The 16727-nt window shown below is 36.5% G+C and overlaps 1 long non-coding RNA gene across 2 annotated transcripts in view; it reads left to right on the forward strand.

The window, feature by feature from the left end:
* Positions 1-2252: 2252 nt before the first annotated feature.
* The window catches only part of LOC133660598 (uncharacterized), a 45873-nt gene continuing 31398 nt past the window's right edge, over positions 2253-16727 (forward strand). Inside the window, exon 1 of one of the 2 annotated variants that reach the window (XR_009827838.1) lies at positions 2253-2458. This is a non-coding gene — a long non-coding RNA (uncharacterized LOC133660598). Of the gene's footprint in view, positions 2459-9171; positions 9215-16727 lie in introns of those variants that run through there. The other variant, XR_009827839.1, reaches the window with a different exon arrangement.

The following is a 16727-nucleotide window of genomic DNA, read 5'->3' on the forward strand; positions in this document are numbered from 1 at the left end:
TTGAGGGTTCCAGCTTTGATCCCTGCTTCCCCCATCCTAGTCACTGCCGTTGTGTCCTTGGGCAAGACACTTTACCCACCTGCTCCCAGTGCCACCCACACTGGTTTTAAATGTAACTTAGATAATGGGTTTCACTATGTAAAGTGCTTTGAGTCACCAGAGAAAAGCACTATATAAATGTAATTCACTTTGCGCTCTAATATCGATCCTCCAATCAAAATATCGATACTTTTGATACCCTTGGTGTCCAAACTTTTTTCCACTAAGGGACGCGTACTAAAAAGTCGAAGAATGTGGGGGCCATATTGATCATTTTTTTAAATATAAAAAAAGATAGTGTCAACTTTGTATTATAGGTGACTAAGTATATTATTATTATTAATTATTAGAAGATTTCTCATTACATATACATTTTTTTGCTCTTTTTTCTTAAATTTTTACTATAGTTTTTTCCCCATGTAATAATTGAATACAAATACTAATAATATGGTTGTTTAACTGCATAGCCTAATGTTTTAAAATTTCTGCCTGTCTGAAAATATTCAGTTACACATTCAACAGTGTTTAGTATGGTTTTAGTTTTTCAAATAAATTCATCAGTGAGTATTATTTAATTGTTTTATTAATTAACTCAACTTTGTTTATATTTTAAGTATATTTTATTTTCATTTTGAGACCTTGTAATATTTTAGATCAGGGATGTGTAAACCATATAAGTAGACGCAGCATAGAGTGCTACTGCCTACTGGCGCTGACGAGACGCGGGGCCGCCATCTTGGAGTGGTGATCCGCTCCACTCTGTGCAATTCATTTGGCAGGAGCAATGAACTGTCAGCGTATTTAATTCATTTTACCTCACTGAATACCACTGATTTACACGTGTTTTTTTGTCATACGTGTATCTATGATAAAGGACACGTTTTGTCATGTTTTATAGTTTGCTTAACAGTAATAGAATATTCTTGTATGCTATAAGTGACCAGACGTCTGAGATCAAAACAGAATATAATCCCAGAGAAGGGAGAAAAAAACGGTCAGCTATTTTTAAATTGAAGAAACAATATGATTAGGTTATATATACATGCGTATATCCTACATAAACAATGTATGAATACATTAGATATCTATATATCTTAGGGACCTATAGACCGTATCTGTTGCAGCAGCAGCAGAGAGTTTATTCTGTCTTGACACTTTGTATTGATATTTTGTATTACATTCTTCCCTTAAATGATCATGTTTACAGTGATTGTTTTATATGTATTTTTTATGTATGTCGCTTTGGATAAAGCGTCTGCAAAATACTTAAACATAAACATATATAAACACCTGAAAGTCTTTATATCAGGTAAAACCACCAATCTGTTTCACTTAATTCAGAAAAAAAACACACAATCTGGACTGTGGTCCTAACTTTTACCCCTGTTGGCTTTTTACAATCTTCATCTTCCTCATTTATTTCAACTTTGTTATTCAAGTGTGACATTTTTAAATGTAATTATTTTTGGTCATACTCTTGTTTGCTCGCGGCTACGATTTCAGTACTATTGAATATCTTTGTTCCTTCTCAACTCTGTGGTAATATTCTTTTCACAAAATACAACCAATAGTACGTTAATGTTAAATCTTACTTATGAAAAGTAATCCCCCCGATTCCTATTTTCAACAGTCCGCTCATTTAAGCAGGAAAACGCTCAACACCGGCCCGGCATCTTTGTTTTCTACCTGTCAACTGTCAGTTTAGGCTGCTCGCTGGCTCCTCATCACCACTTCAAGATGGCGGCCCAATTTCTCGCGTCACAGCAGCCAATGCTGCTTAATACTTATAAGATGTCTATGGTGTAAACCTTTTCTTTAAAAGCCACTTCCTGAAAAGTCAAGTATGTGGGGGGGCCATTTTGTGTATTTCTATTTTTAAAAACATGCTAAAACATATATTATATATTTACAGACACAAGTGTTTGTTTTAGGTAACTAAGTATATGATTATTAGTAGTTTAAAAAGGTCAGTTTTTCCTCATTACATTCCGATATTTTAGGCATATTTGGGGGTGGGTGTTAAAATCCATTCAATAAGTTAATTAATTAACATTAATTTAAAAAAGAAAAAAAAACGTTTAAATCATAAATATTGTGTGGAAAAACAATGAAATAAAATGCCACAAATGTGCTCGAATCATCGTTCCCAGTCGGACCTTTTCAGCGACGGACACACGAGCAGCAACAAGAAGGCTGTCCATGCGTGTAAAATGCCGACACGGAAACTTGGTCAGGTCTTTGTCTGTAAGTAGTTATTGTGTATATAAATATTTTGTTTGTTTCGGATTAAAATCTCTGACTCGTTAATGTTCTTTGTATTCGCCTTGTTTTGTGGCTGAGCAACACCTGACGACCAACGCCTGTCAGGACATGTAGTGCTAAATTTGGCCAAAAGAGGGCGACATTCGCTACACCTCAGGTTTGTTGGCGTTCAGTCACATTCATTTGTTTGCAATGTTTCTTGTAGTTTATTTTGTGAATGTTTTAACACTAGTTCAGTTTATTTCGAACATGCATCACATATTTCCAGTTTCATTACACAGCACGTCCGAAAAGGAGTAGGAAGAAGCAGAGTAATATTTAATCCTACCCCTTTTCATTCCATAGCAATGTTATCCCATTTACTTGTTCTTTGTAACAGAACAGTGAAAAAATAAATCATAAATTAATAATATACCATTGTAAGTAAACAAATATGAAATACATAAAATAAAAAAGGTTCAAGCTGTTCATCACAATTATTGTTCTGTGTACTTTGTGAACACTTGTAGTTTGAATAGTCTCTTAAACTGAATCATATCGGTGCTTTGTTTGATTTCTTTGCTTAATCCGTTCCATAATTTAATTCCACATCCTGATATGCTAAAGGTTTTAAGTGGAGATGTCCGATAATGGCTTTTTTGCCGATATCCGATATTCCGATATTGTCCAACTCTTAATTACCGATTCCGATATCAACCGATACCGATATATACAGTCGTGGAATTAACACATTATTATGCCTAATTTTGTTGTGATGCCCCGCTGGATGCATTAAACAATGTAACAAGGTTTTCCAAAATAAATCAACTCAAGTTATGGGAAAAAAAATGCCAACATGGCACTGCCATATTTATTATTGAAGTCACAAAGTGCATTATTTTTTTTAACATGCCTCAAAACAGCAGCTTGGAATTTGGGACATGCTCTCCCTGAGAGAGCATGAGGAGGTTGAGGTGGGCGGGGTTTAGGGTAGGGGGTAGCGGGGGGTGTATATTGTAGCGTCCCGGAAGAGTTAGTGCTGCAAGGGGTTCTGGGTATTTGTTCTGTGGTGTTTATGTTGTGTTACGGTGCGGATGTTCTCCCGAAATGTGTTTGTCATTCTTGTTTGGTGTGGGTTCACAGTGTGGTGCATATTTGTAACAGTGTTAAAGTTGTTCATACGGTCACCCTCAGTGTGACCTGTATGGCTGTTGACCAAGTATGCCTTGCATTCACTTGTGTGTGTGAAAAGCCGTAGTTATTATGTGATTGGGCCGGCACGCAAAGGCAGTGCCTTTAATGTTTATTGGCGCTCTGTACTTCTCCCTACGTCCGTGTACACAGCTGCGTTTTAAAAAGTCATACATTTTACTTTTTGAAACCGATACCGATAATTTCAGATATTACATTTTAAAGCATTTATCGGCCAATAATATCGGCAGTGCGATATTGTCGGACATCCCTAGTTTTAAGTGTTGTACGAGCATTAGGGGTGTAACGGTACACAAAAATTTCGGTTCGGTACGTACCTCGGTTCAGAGGTCACGGTTCGGTTCATTTTCGGTACAGTAAGAAAACAACCAAATATAAATTTTTTGGTTATTTATTTACCAAATTTGTGAACAATGGCTTTATCCTTTTAACATTGGGAACACTAATTCTGCCCACGTTAATCAACATTAAACTGCCTCAAGTTGATGCTCAGATGAAATAAAATGACAAAACATTTCTTCTACATATAAAAAGTTTCAAGTCAACTCATCATGCTTAATTTATTACAGCATTTGGGAAGCCTGTAGTTGATTTTTATTATGTAAATGTTATATTTTTATCAACATGTGATAGCAGGGACCCTGCCATTCAAAACTAGGCTGCTACATTATTAATGATTAATGTAACTATAGCTGAAAAATAGTACAAGCAATAAGAATAAGCAATAGGAGAGACTACACACACACACATACACCGCAAAATGAGCTAACGCTACGCCAAAAGCGAATTAGCCTTCACCTCAAGCCAGGACTGCGAGCGAGCTGAGCTGCAGTTTAAGTTTCTACAAACCCTGTTTCCATATGAGTTGGGAAATTGTGTTAGATGTAAATATAAACGGAATACAATGATTTGCAAATCATTTTCAACCCATATTCAGTTGAATATGCTACAAAGACAACATATTTGATGTTCAAACTGATAAACATTTTTTTTGTGTGCAAATAATCATTAACTTTAGAATTTGATGCCAGCAACACGTGACAAAGAAGTTGGGAAAGGTGGCAATAAATACTGATCAAGTTGAGGAATGCTCATCAAACACTTATTTGGAACATCCCACAGGTGCAGAGGCTAATTGGGAACAGGTGGGTGCCATGATTGGGTATAAAAGTAGATTCCATGAAATGCTCAGTCATTCACAAACAAGGATGGGGCGAGGGTCACCACTTTGTCAACAAATGCGTGAGCAAATTGTTGAACAGTTTAAGAAAAACCTTTCTCAACCAGCTATTGCAAGGAATTTAGGGATTTCACCATCTACGGTCCGTAATATCATCAAAGGGTTCAGAGAATCTGGAGAAATCACTGCACGTAAGCAGCTAAGCCCGTGACCTTCGATCCCTCAGGCTGTACTGCATCAACAAGCGACATCAGTGTGTAAAGGATATCACCACATGGGCTCAGGAACACTTCAGAAAGCCACTGTCAGTAACTACAGTTGGTTGCTACATCTGTAAGTGCAAGTTAAAACTATCCTATGCAAGGCGAAAACCGTTTATCAACAACACCCAGAAACGCCGTCGGCTTCGCTGGGCCTGAGCTCATCTAAGATGGACTGATACAAAGTGGAAAAGTGTTCTGTGGTCTGACGAGTCCACATTTCAAATTGTTTTTGGAAACTGTGGACGTCGTGTCCTCCGGACCAAAGAGGAAAAGAACCATCCGGATTGTTATAGGCGCAAAGTTGAAAAGCCAGCATGTGTGATGGTATGGGGGTGTATTAGTGCCCAAGACATGGGTAACTTACACATCTGTGAAGGCACCATTAATGCTGAAAGGTACATACAGGTTTTGGAGCAACAATGTGTCCATCCAAGCAACGTTACCACGGACGCCCCTGCTTATTTCAGCAAGACAATGCCAAGCCACGTGTTACATCAACATGGCTTCATAGTAAAAGAGTGCGGGTACTAGACTGGCCTGCCTGTAGTCCAGACCTGTCTCCCATTGAAAATGTGTGGTGCATTATAAAGTCTAAAATACCACAAAGGAGACCCCCGGACTGTTGAACAACTTAAGCTGTACATCAAGCAACAATGGGAAAGAATTCCACCTGAGAAGCTTCAAAAATGTGTCTCCTCAGTTCCCAAACCTTTACTGAGTGTTGTTAAAAGGAAAGGCCATGTAACACAGTGGTGAACATGCCCTTTCCCAACTACTTTGGCATGTGTTGCAGCCATGAAATTCTAAGTCAATTATTATTTGCAAAAAAAAATAAAGTTTATGAGTTTGAACATCAAATATCTTGTCTTTGTAGTGCATTTAATTGAATATGGGTTGAAAAACATTTGCAAATCATTGTATTCCGTTTATATTTACATCTAACACAATTTCCCAACTCATGGAAACGGGGTTTGTACTTTGTGAACACTTGTACTTTGAACAGTCTCTTAAACTGAACCACATCGGTGCTTTGTTTGATTACTTAGCTTAATCCGTTCCATAATTTAATTCCACCTATTGATATGCTAAAGGTTTTAAGTGTTGTACAAGCATAGAAATGTTTTAAATTTCATTTTCCTCCACTAAACACTAAATCTATTTTATTTATGTAAAATACACAGTGGACATTATACTTTTATAATGTTTATTTCATGTTTATATTGTCAGTTTTACACATTCGATCAAAGAAAAAAACTGTCAATAAATAAAACTAGTAAGAAAATCAAAAAGAAGGAACATCAACTCTCGACAAAACTTCTGGGGCTTCTGTTCTTTCATGCTGTTGACTATCTGGAGGTTAGTAGTTGCAGAATAACAAACCGCTACAGTAGTTTTATGAAGTAATAATAATGTACAGTAGACTTCTTCTTCCAGCTCTGACCACTATCAGCAGCTTCTCCATACTTTCATGGATAAATGTCCGCCGTTTGAGTATCCTCTTAAAGTGCCTGGACTAATTCTGCTTCAGTGTGGCGCAGACTAGCGGTGTTACGCTCCAACTTCATATTAAGTTAGCTCGCCCGCTACGTGCTCTCTTATCCTTGTGATGATTTCTTTCTTGAATTCAATGAGTATTATCCACTTCTCAGCACTGTCCTTCACACGCACTTTCTTCAACAGAGTTATTTCCATCTCTAGCTAGCTAGTTAGACCGGATGTTTTGGTCCGATCTTACCGAACTCACTGCAGGGACGATTGTTGAAAGAAAGTTTATTTATCCTTTATTTTTTAGCTTATCTGCTATAGACACGAGAGAACCGCTTGACAACCTAAAACTAGTTTGTAAAACCCCAAATAGTAAATTAAAAAAGACGATTTGCGTGGAATTTTCCTGCAAACTTATTTCCAGACCTTTCCTGCTCCGTCACTAATAATTGGACACAATAGAAAATCCCGCTTTGGGAAGTAAAGGTCTTAGGATGGACCCCATGGTTGTGTTAAAAAGTACAACCTGGAGGATAAAATCTATAGCAGCGATTTTCTCAAACTGGTACGCCAAAGAATCACTTGGTTAAGCTGCAGTGTTTAATTATCCTATATTCAAACACAATGCTACTGTCCAAACTCAGTGTTTCCCACACATTCATTTATTTGTGGAGGCCCGCCACAAAAGAATTACATCCGCCACAAATTTAAAAAAAAAAAAAAGAATTTTTTTTTTTTTTTTTTTTTTTTTTTTGTTGTCCTGTCCAGCTTCTCAGGCAAATCATATAGTTGATGTAGATGCCCATATAGGCTGTTCAGGTTTACTTTACAAAAGAGAAGTGTAGGATACTTCTCTTGTTGCCTTATTTGTATTTGACCACTACTGTTTTCTGTTTATTTGTTACTGACTGTGGCAGGACACCTCTGCCTCTGTTTCACTTTATGTTGCTGGTAAATAATATGGTTGTAGTAGTAGGCTAAAGTGAAATTATTTAGTATGTACTAATTAAAGGGGCAGAGCTTTAAGAGACATTTTAGCTTTTATATTTTATAAGATATATATTTTTTAAGAACCACAATTAATAAATATATTTCAGTGAATAACTTATTGTTCAAATCTGCATATAAATATGTACATAAAGTGTTGTAATTATATTGTAAAATGGATGGATGGATGGATGGATGGACGTTTACAACAAAACTGTTATTATTAATTAGTAAGTATAAATTTTTTGAGCCTTTTTAGAGAAAATATCATTGTAGTAAATTATGCAAATTACTCAATGATGTCATGGTGACCACGCCCATAGCCACGCCCCCACAGCCACAGGTATCTTGGCAGTTTATGGGAAACACTGAAACTGTATGTAATGTTACAGTGGCCAAAGATATGAAATATACTTGTTAAATAAAACCTCTGCCTTGTTTTTAATGAGTGTTTAGGCCTATTACGCTACTGTGTGTTTAATGTTGGTCATTATGGTAGTACCAAGTGTTTTCTGGGGTGGTGAAAAGAGTTAGGAGGTAGCTCTACGGTAAAACATAAATAACGACTTTCTAAGCCCCGCCCCCGCCCGGCGGCCTGTGACGTCGGAGCGAGCGCGGCACCGCGAGGTCATGTGACAGGATACACTTCAGAGGAGTCGTCCGAAAGGCCCGAATTTGATCAGTATGGATTTCTGCGTATTAATTATGCATGACATGGGCTCGACCACCGCTTGATTGGGTTAAAGCACTCCCCCAACCCCCCACATCAAGACGTCCATCCAATCAGGTTAGGACCCCCCCCCCCCCCCCCCCCCCCCCCAGTGTTTGTGACATTTCATCATCCTAATAAGTTGTTGTTATTCAGCCTCTTTCTCTGCTATCACACATGCTTATCTTTACATCACACTTTATTAGCTCTGTGTGTGTGTGTGTGTGTGTGTGTGTGTGTGTGTGTGTGTGTGTGTGTGTGTGTGTGTGTGTGTGTGTGTGTGTGTGTGTGTGTGTGTCAGAGAGAGAGAGGGCGACCCAACACACAAAAAAACAGTAGGTTTTTAACCGGCTTTGTCTATTACATAATACAGTTTTTGTTATTGTTTTATGGTTTATGGAGATGTCCGATAATGGCTTTTTTGCCGATATTCCGATATCAACCGATACCGATATATACAGTGGTGGAATTAACACATTATTGTGCCTAATTTTGTTGTGATGCCCCGCTGGATGCATTAAACAATGTAACACAGTGTTTCCCATCAACTGCCAAGATACCTGTGGCGGTGGGGGCGTGGCTATGGGCGTGGTCACCATGACATCATCGAGTAATTTGCATAATTTACTACAATGATATGATTTTCTCTAAAAAGGCTCAAAAAATGTATACTTACTAAATAATAATAACAGTTTTGTTTTAAACGTCCATCCATCCATCCACCCATCCATTTTACAATATAATTACAACACTTTAGGTACATATTTATATACAGATTTGAACAATAAGTTATTCACTGAAATATATTTATTAATTGTGGTTCTTACAAAAATATATCTTATAAAATATGAAAGCTAAAATGTCTCTTAAAGCTCTGCCCCTTTAATTAGTGCATACTAAATAATTTAACTTTAGCCTACTTGTTAAGTATTCCCCATGTTATCTACGTTTCAGATACTTTATTTTGAAGCATTTCATGACAGTGTCACTTCCGCTTCCTTCCTGTAGGGGTCACTTCCGCTTCCCTTTTGACGTGTGTTAATGTGTGCTGACTTGTTTTCTCTGCTATGTTTAATCGGTGCTCTAGTCTTTGACGATGTGAGTATGTTGATTATTATATAAGACTAATTTAGTTTATTAATAGACATCACTGTGTTTGTGTAACATTTAGGGGCGTTTTAATAATATTATTGATGCTGTGTTGTCAGAATGCTACGAGCTAACATCTCCCTGTTAAGGATAGCATTGCTGCTGCTAATGTGGCTAGCTCATATGCCATTGTGGAAATGCAATATATTATGTCTCTAGTATTTTACTTTGAGCATATTTATAGGCATATATATATATTGTTGTTTAGTTAAATGACATAAATGTTGATGGGTGTTTGCTTGTGGTTTACAGATACTAACTAACTAACTAAATGAACCTACACCAATATGCACCATTAAAGTTGGAGGAGTGTTCCCAACACTTGTGCTACGTTTGTGCTGTTAATATGTTTTGTCTATTATAGTTTTTATGTTATTAAAGTGTATTTAACGTGTTATTTGTAACAAGCCCTCCTAACATGTCATATCAACAAACTTGTCTCATTCGTTTGTGCAACATTTGTGCTGCAAACTTTTTTTTTGTCTATTATAGTTTTAACGTGATATTATTCATAAACATCCCCCACCTTGTCAAAGTCTTCCCAAACCAGTCCCAGTTGTTTGTCCTGGTTTTGTTCTTTTTTTTTTGTGTGTCTGTTATAGTTTTTATTTTACTAATGTTTCATGGTTTTTATGTTTAAACGTGTTATGATTCATAACCAGCCCCCAGCTATGTCAAAATCTCCCCAAACTTGGTCCGAACATTTGTGCTGCAAATTAGTTTGGTTTAACAGTCATAATGTTTGTTGTTAAAGTTTTGTGGGGCTGGTTATGAATCATTAAACATTAATAACATAAAAGCTATACAACATTAACAACATAAAAACTATGATAGTTAATCAAAAACTGTTTGCAACACAAACCAGCACAAAGGAATGAGTCGAGTTTGGGGAGATTTTGACAAAAAATGGTGGCAAATCATTAATTAAATAATGGCAAATCATTAATAAGAATATGGCAATATGATGAGTAAGAATATGGCAAATAATTAGTAAGAATATGGCAAATAATTAGTAAGAATAGGGCAAATCATGAATAAGAATATGGAAAATCAGTAGTAAGAATATGGCAAATCATGAATAAGAATATGGCAAATCAATAATTAGAATATGGCAAATCATGAATAAGAGTTTGGCAAAACAATAATTAGAATATGGCAAATAAATGATTATGGCAAAACAATAATTAGAATATGGCAAATAATTAGTAAGAATATGGAAAATCATGAATAAGAATATGGCAAAACAATAATTAGAATATGCAAATAATTAGTAAGAATATGGCAAATAATTAGTAAGAATATGGCAAATCATGAATAAGAATATGACAAATCATTAGTAAGAATATGGCAAATCATTAGTAAGAATATGGCAAATCAATAATTAGAATATGGCAAATAATTAGTAAGAATATGGCAAATAATTAGTAAGAATATGGAAAATCATGAATAAGAATATGGAAAATCATGAGTAAGAATATGGCAAAACAATAATTAGAATATGCAAATAATTAGTAAGAATATGGCAAATAATTAGTAAGAATATGGCAAATCATGAATAAGAATATGACAAATCATTAGTAAGAATATGGCAAATCATTAGTAAGAATATGGCAAAACAATAATTAGAATATGGCAAATAATTAGTAAGAATATGGCAAATCATGAATAAGAATATGGCAAATCATTAGTAAAGATATGGCAAAACAATAAGAATATGGCAAATCATTAGTAAGAATATGGCAAATCATGAATAAGAATATGGCAAATCATTAGTAAGAATATGGCAAAACAATAACTAGAATATGGCAAATAATTAATAAGAATTGGCAAATCATTAGTAAGAATATGGCAAATCATGAATAAGAATATGGCAAATCATTAGTAAGAATATGGCAAAACAATAATTAGAATATGGCAAATAATTATTAAGAATATGGCAAGTTATGAATAAGAATAAGGCAAATCATTAGTAAGAATATGGCAAAACAATAATTAGAATATGGCAAATCATTAGTAAGAATATGGCAAATCCTGAATAAGAATAAGGCAAAACATTAGTAAGAATATGATAAATCATGAATAAAATAATGGCAAATCATTAATAAGGTTATGGTTATGAATCATAATACGTTAATAATATAAAAAGTATGAGTTGGACAAAAAAATTGCAGCACAAACGATGAGTTTAAATCGGGTTATGAATAGTAATGTAATGAACGTAAAAAAAACATTAAACGTTAATAACATAGAAACTATAATAGTCTAACAAAATTTCACAGCACAAACGATTAGGACAAGTTTGGGGAGATGTCGACAAGGTGGGGGGGTAGGGTGCACTTAACAAAGGTTTTATTCTATGGTTACAAAATAATGGCAGCTCAGTTGACAGAATTGTACCGTAAAAATAACACTGCTACTGTTATTCCATTTTTGCTGACCTCATAAGAACTCATCCCACATACTGTATACTCTATTACAGGCCTGGGCAAATTAAGGCACGGGGGCCACATGCGGCCCGTTAAGCTTTTCAATTTGGCCCGCCAGACATTCCCAAATAATTTTTTTTAGATGTTTAAGATGGAAAGTGTAGCTGCCATTATGATGTGCAGTGATGATGACCGTAAGTCTTCAACTATACAAAATATTTCAATGGTTGGAACCTGCGCTTTTGCATGATATACTAGTTACTATGGTAATCTAATTAGTTACTATGGTAATCTAAGTCACAGCAGCTCAGACGAGGCACCAAGCAGTGGGGCGCGTTTCCACAGTGTTTCCAGAGCGGCCAGCCTGAAATGTGGGTGTCAGGAACAGATGCAAAAGGAGATTTTCACAACAAAGTTCTAAAGCTTAGTGATATATCACATATATCAGATTGTAGGTGGGATTTTTTTTTTAACCCTTCGCGTTCATATTTTGCTGTTAGTTGCATTTCTGTTGCGTTTCGCTTGATTGTAAAATACACTACCGTTCAAAAGTTTGGGGTCACCCAAACAATTTTGAGGAATAGCCTCCATTTCTAAGAACAAGAATAGACTGTCGAGTTTCAGATGAAAGTTCTCTTTTCCTGGCCATTTTGAGCGTTTAATTGACCCCACAAATGTGATGCTCCAGAAACTCAATCTGCTCAAAGGAAGGTCAGTTTTGTAGCTTCTGTAACGAGCTAAAGTGTTTTCAGATGTGTGAACATGATTGCACAAGGGTTTTCTAATCATCAATTAGCCTTCTGAGCCAATGAGCAAACACATTGTAACATTAGAACACTGGAGTGATAGTTGCTGGAAATGGGCCTCTATACACCTATGTAGATATTGCACCAAAAACCAGACATTTGCAGCTAGAATAGTCATTTACCACGTTAGCAATGTATAGAGTGTATTTCTTTAAAGTTAAGACTAGTTTAAAGTTATCTTCATTGAAAAGTACAGTGCTTTTCCTTCAAAAATAAGGACATTTCAATGTGACCCCAAAGTTTTGAACGGTAGTGTATGTCGAGAGGGGGTGTGACGGTCAAATGTTGTATTCAGTGTCTTATCGTTCATAGTTAATATTGTAAATCCCACATTCTTTATTTTCATGTACACACTGAGTGTCTCATTCATTTAAAAAATGTAGAATTCCATTGCGTTTTTTACGGCGATCTGTCATAACGTTTTTAACATTCAGACATTATTGTGAGGTTTTGTATTAGTGTTCCTAAAAATGGATATACCGGCCCCCAGACACATTTTTTCTCTAAATTTGGCCCCCGAGGCAAAATAATTGCCCAGGCCTGCTCTATTATATACTCTTATTTATCTTATCATATTTTATTGCTATTAACAAATATATATTTTAGTGGTGTGTATTCCATATCAGTGTTTCCCATAAACTGCCAAGATACCTGTGGTGGTGGGGGCGTGGCTATGGGCGTGGTCACCATGACATCATCGAGTAATTTGCATAATTTACTACAATGATATGATTTTCTCTAAAAAGGCTCAAAAATGTATACTTACTAATTAATAATAACAGTTTTGTTTTAAACGTCCATCCATCCATCCATCCATCCATCCATCCATTTTACAATATAATTACAACACTTTATGTACATATTTATATACAGATTTGAACAATAAGTTATTCACTGAAATATATTTATTAATTGTGGTTCTTACAAAAAATATATCTTATAAAATATAAAAGCTAAAATGTCTCTTAAAGCTCTGCCCCTTTAATTAGTGCATACTAAATAATTTAATTTTAGCCTACTACTACAACCATATTATTTACCAGCAACATAAAGTGAAACAGAGGCAGAGGTGTCCTGCCACAGTCAGTAACAAATAAACAGAAAACAGTAGTGGTCAAATACAAATAAGGCAACAAGAGAAGTATCCTACACTTCTCTTTTGTAAAGTAATTCTGAACAGCCTATATGGGCATCTACATCAACTATATGATTTGCCTGAGAAGCTGGACAGGACAAAAAAAAAAAAAAAAATATATATATATATATATATATTTTTTTTTTTTTTTTTTTTTTTTTTTTTAATTTGTGGCGGACGTAATTATTTCGTGGCGGGCCGCCACAAATAAATTAATGTGTGGGAAACACTGCATATAGGGCTGGGCGATATATCGATATGCGCGATATATCGCGGGTTTGTCTCTGTGCGATATAGAAAATGACTATAACGTGATATTCGAGTATACATTCTCACGCAGTTGCTTTTAGCTGCAGGCATTACACTACAGGCTCTCCTCGCCCTTTCCTGTGTCTCCTTCTCACAGACAGCAAGCGCAGCTTCTACACACGTCACATACTGTCACGACATACGTCACATACGTATACGCCCTCGTGCAGCAGAGAGCTAGCACGTTAGCTGTGATGCTAGCGGTAATACGAGCGAAAGAAGGTGCGAATCTGGTAACAAATGAAGGAATAATGAATTCCCCCCAAAACAGCAGGGGGTCCATCGTCTGGCGGTGGTTTGGCTTCAAGTGGGAATATGTCAGAGACAACCGTAATTTGTCAAGTGTGGGGCGAAAGCGTTGCTATAAAAAGTAGCATTGCTGCTAATATGTAGCATTATTTGAAAAGTCACCTGCTAGAGAATGAAGAGTGCTTACTCCGCATGTCAACATCTCCATTCGGTGCCACACCATCAAAATGCCGAGGCAACCATTTCCAGATCAACACAGTAAGAAAAAAATGGTGATTTTTTTTAGTTGTGATTTCCTTCTCTGCATGAAAGTTTAAAAGTAGCATATATTAATGCAGTATGAAGAAGAATGTTTTAATGTAGACACAGAATCATCATACTGCTGTGATTATATGCATCAAGTGTTCATTCAAGGCTAAGGCAAAATATCCAGATATATATCGTGTATCGCGATATGGCCTTAAAATATCGCGATATTAAAAAAAGGCCATATCGCCTAGCCCTACTTCCATATTATTATATAACTCTTGGCATTTTTAAACTTGACATTATTTTTTTAAACTTACATTTTAAAATAACTAAAACGTAATGAGAACCTTGGAATGCAACTAAAATAAATTAGACAAAGTGATGAAATCCGACACCAGTTGGATTACAGTATATTTATTGACATATTGGAAACAGAAAAAAAAAAGTTGTAATTGTAGTACTTTATTATATTTGTGTAAGAAAGGCAAAGCTTAGCACAATAATGTAGACATTGACGATGTAAATAATCGTATTGACAAAAACTAGGTCATAAATGTCTATTTTGGAGCGCTGCTTTCTGCTTCTATCAGCGTCCCAAACGTGTCCTTGCTCGTCCCCACAGCACTCTGCGTCCGCCCGCAGACACCGCATCCATCACGCCGCCTGCTCTTAAACTATTAGCATACGGTTAGCAACATGGCCGCCGCCCCAACCTCGGCGGGCGGCCGCTAAAAGCCTGGGCGAGGGAGAAAAGGGGGCCCAAATGCAAAACGGATAGGAATTAGGCCGTTAGCGGGGGACCACGCTGCTGTGTAAATGACGTCCCACAATGCACTGTGGCGCGCGGCTGCTAGCCGCAATTAGCTTGGCCATGCGTCACGGCGGACGGCGATGCCCTTCCCCCGCCCTCTAATCCAATCACAGGAAGTTATTTATTTGTTTATTTATTTTCTTATCAGGACGGAAGATTCTTCCTTCTTCCTCAAGACCATCGACCCGCTTGCTGCTAGCTTGTCTGCGGTGGCGGGTGATGCTTTGCTGATAGACTGTGTGTGTGTGTGTGTGTGTGTGTGTGTGTGTGTGTGTGTGTGTGTGTGTGTGTGTGTGTGTGTGTGTGTGTGTGTGTGTGTGTGTGTGTGTGTGTGTGTGTGTGTGTGTGTGTGTTCTGGCAATGCTTACTTAATGGGCACATCGCTCTGTTTACACAGTCACCTTTAGGGGACCTCTGACGGTATGGGGACAAAAAAACAGGTCCCCTAATGGGAAACCTTTTTAAATGATAGTCAGATCCATTCTGATGATGCCTAAGTGATTTTTAAGCTTTGGCCCATAAAACATGTTTACTGGTTAGTTTGAGTGTGAGACATTTGCACAGCAGCCCCCTCATCGGGCTGTAGCTGGTACTGCACTCGCTGCTTTTTTTTAAATGGTCCTCAGTAGTCACGTACAAATTTGTGTGAATTATGCAAAATTATTTAAATTTGGTCCCCATGAACCATATGAACTCTTTTCCCCCAGAGTCCCCAGTAAGAATGATCAGCACATTACTTCATCAATCCAGAGATTTAAAGATGTGTATGAGCTAACTGGGCTGTGGCCATTTTACCAATTTTCTTTATGCCTCCACAACCTGTAGAAAGGGTGGTCCCCACAAGTGATGATCATTAACTTGGTCCCCATTCCAAATGATAACCTGTGTGTGTGTGTGTGTGTGTGTGTGTGTGTGTGTGTGTGTGTGTGTGTGTGTGTGTGTGTGTGTGTGTGTGTGTGTGTGTGTGTGTGTGTGTGTGTGTGTGTGTGTGTGTGTGTGTGTGTGTGTGTGTGTGTGTGTGTGTGTGCGTGTGTGTGTGTGTGAACATGAATATTGATGTTTGCACTGGTAACATTGTGATGTATGGATGGAAATGACTGCCAAAACTCCACAAACACAACAATGTTTTCACTCACGCCCAACGATTGGCAATTAATAAATACAAATTATTCAATTAAAGAAAATATTTCTTAAAATTACTGCAAGTAAAAAAAAAAAGATTTGCGAGTATAAAAACTATTTTATATATTAAAACAATTTTTAAAAAAAGAAAAAGTTCCATATAAAAAAATCTATTTGCAAGTATTAAACAATTTTCTGCAAGTAAAAAAACATTTCGCAATTATAAATAAAAATTATTCAATGAAAAAAAAGAACTGACAAGTATTTTTTTCCGTTAATTAAAAATAACGATTTGCAAGTATAAACCATGAATTGATTAATGTGGACCCCGACTTAAACAAGTTGAAAAACGTAT

This window comes from Entelurus aequoreus, linkage group LG11 (genome assembly GCF_033978785.1).
Source record: "Entelurus aequoreus isolate RoL-2023_Sb linkage group LG11, RoL_Eaeq_v1.1, whole genome shotgun sequence".
Lineage (NCBI taxonomy): Eukaryota > Metazoa > Chordata > Actinopteri > Syngnathiformes > Syngnathidae > Entelurus > Entelurus aequoreus.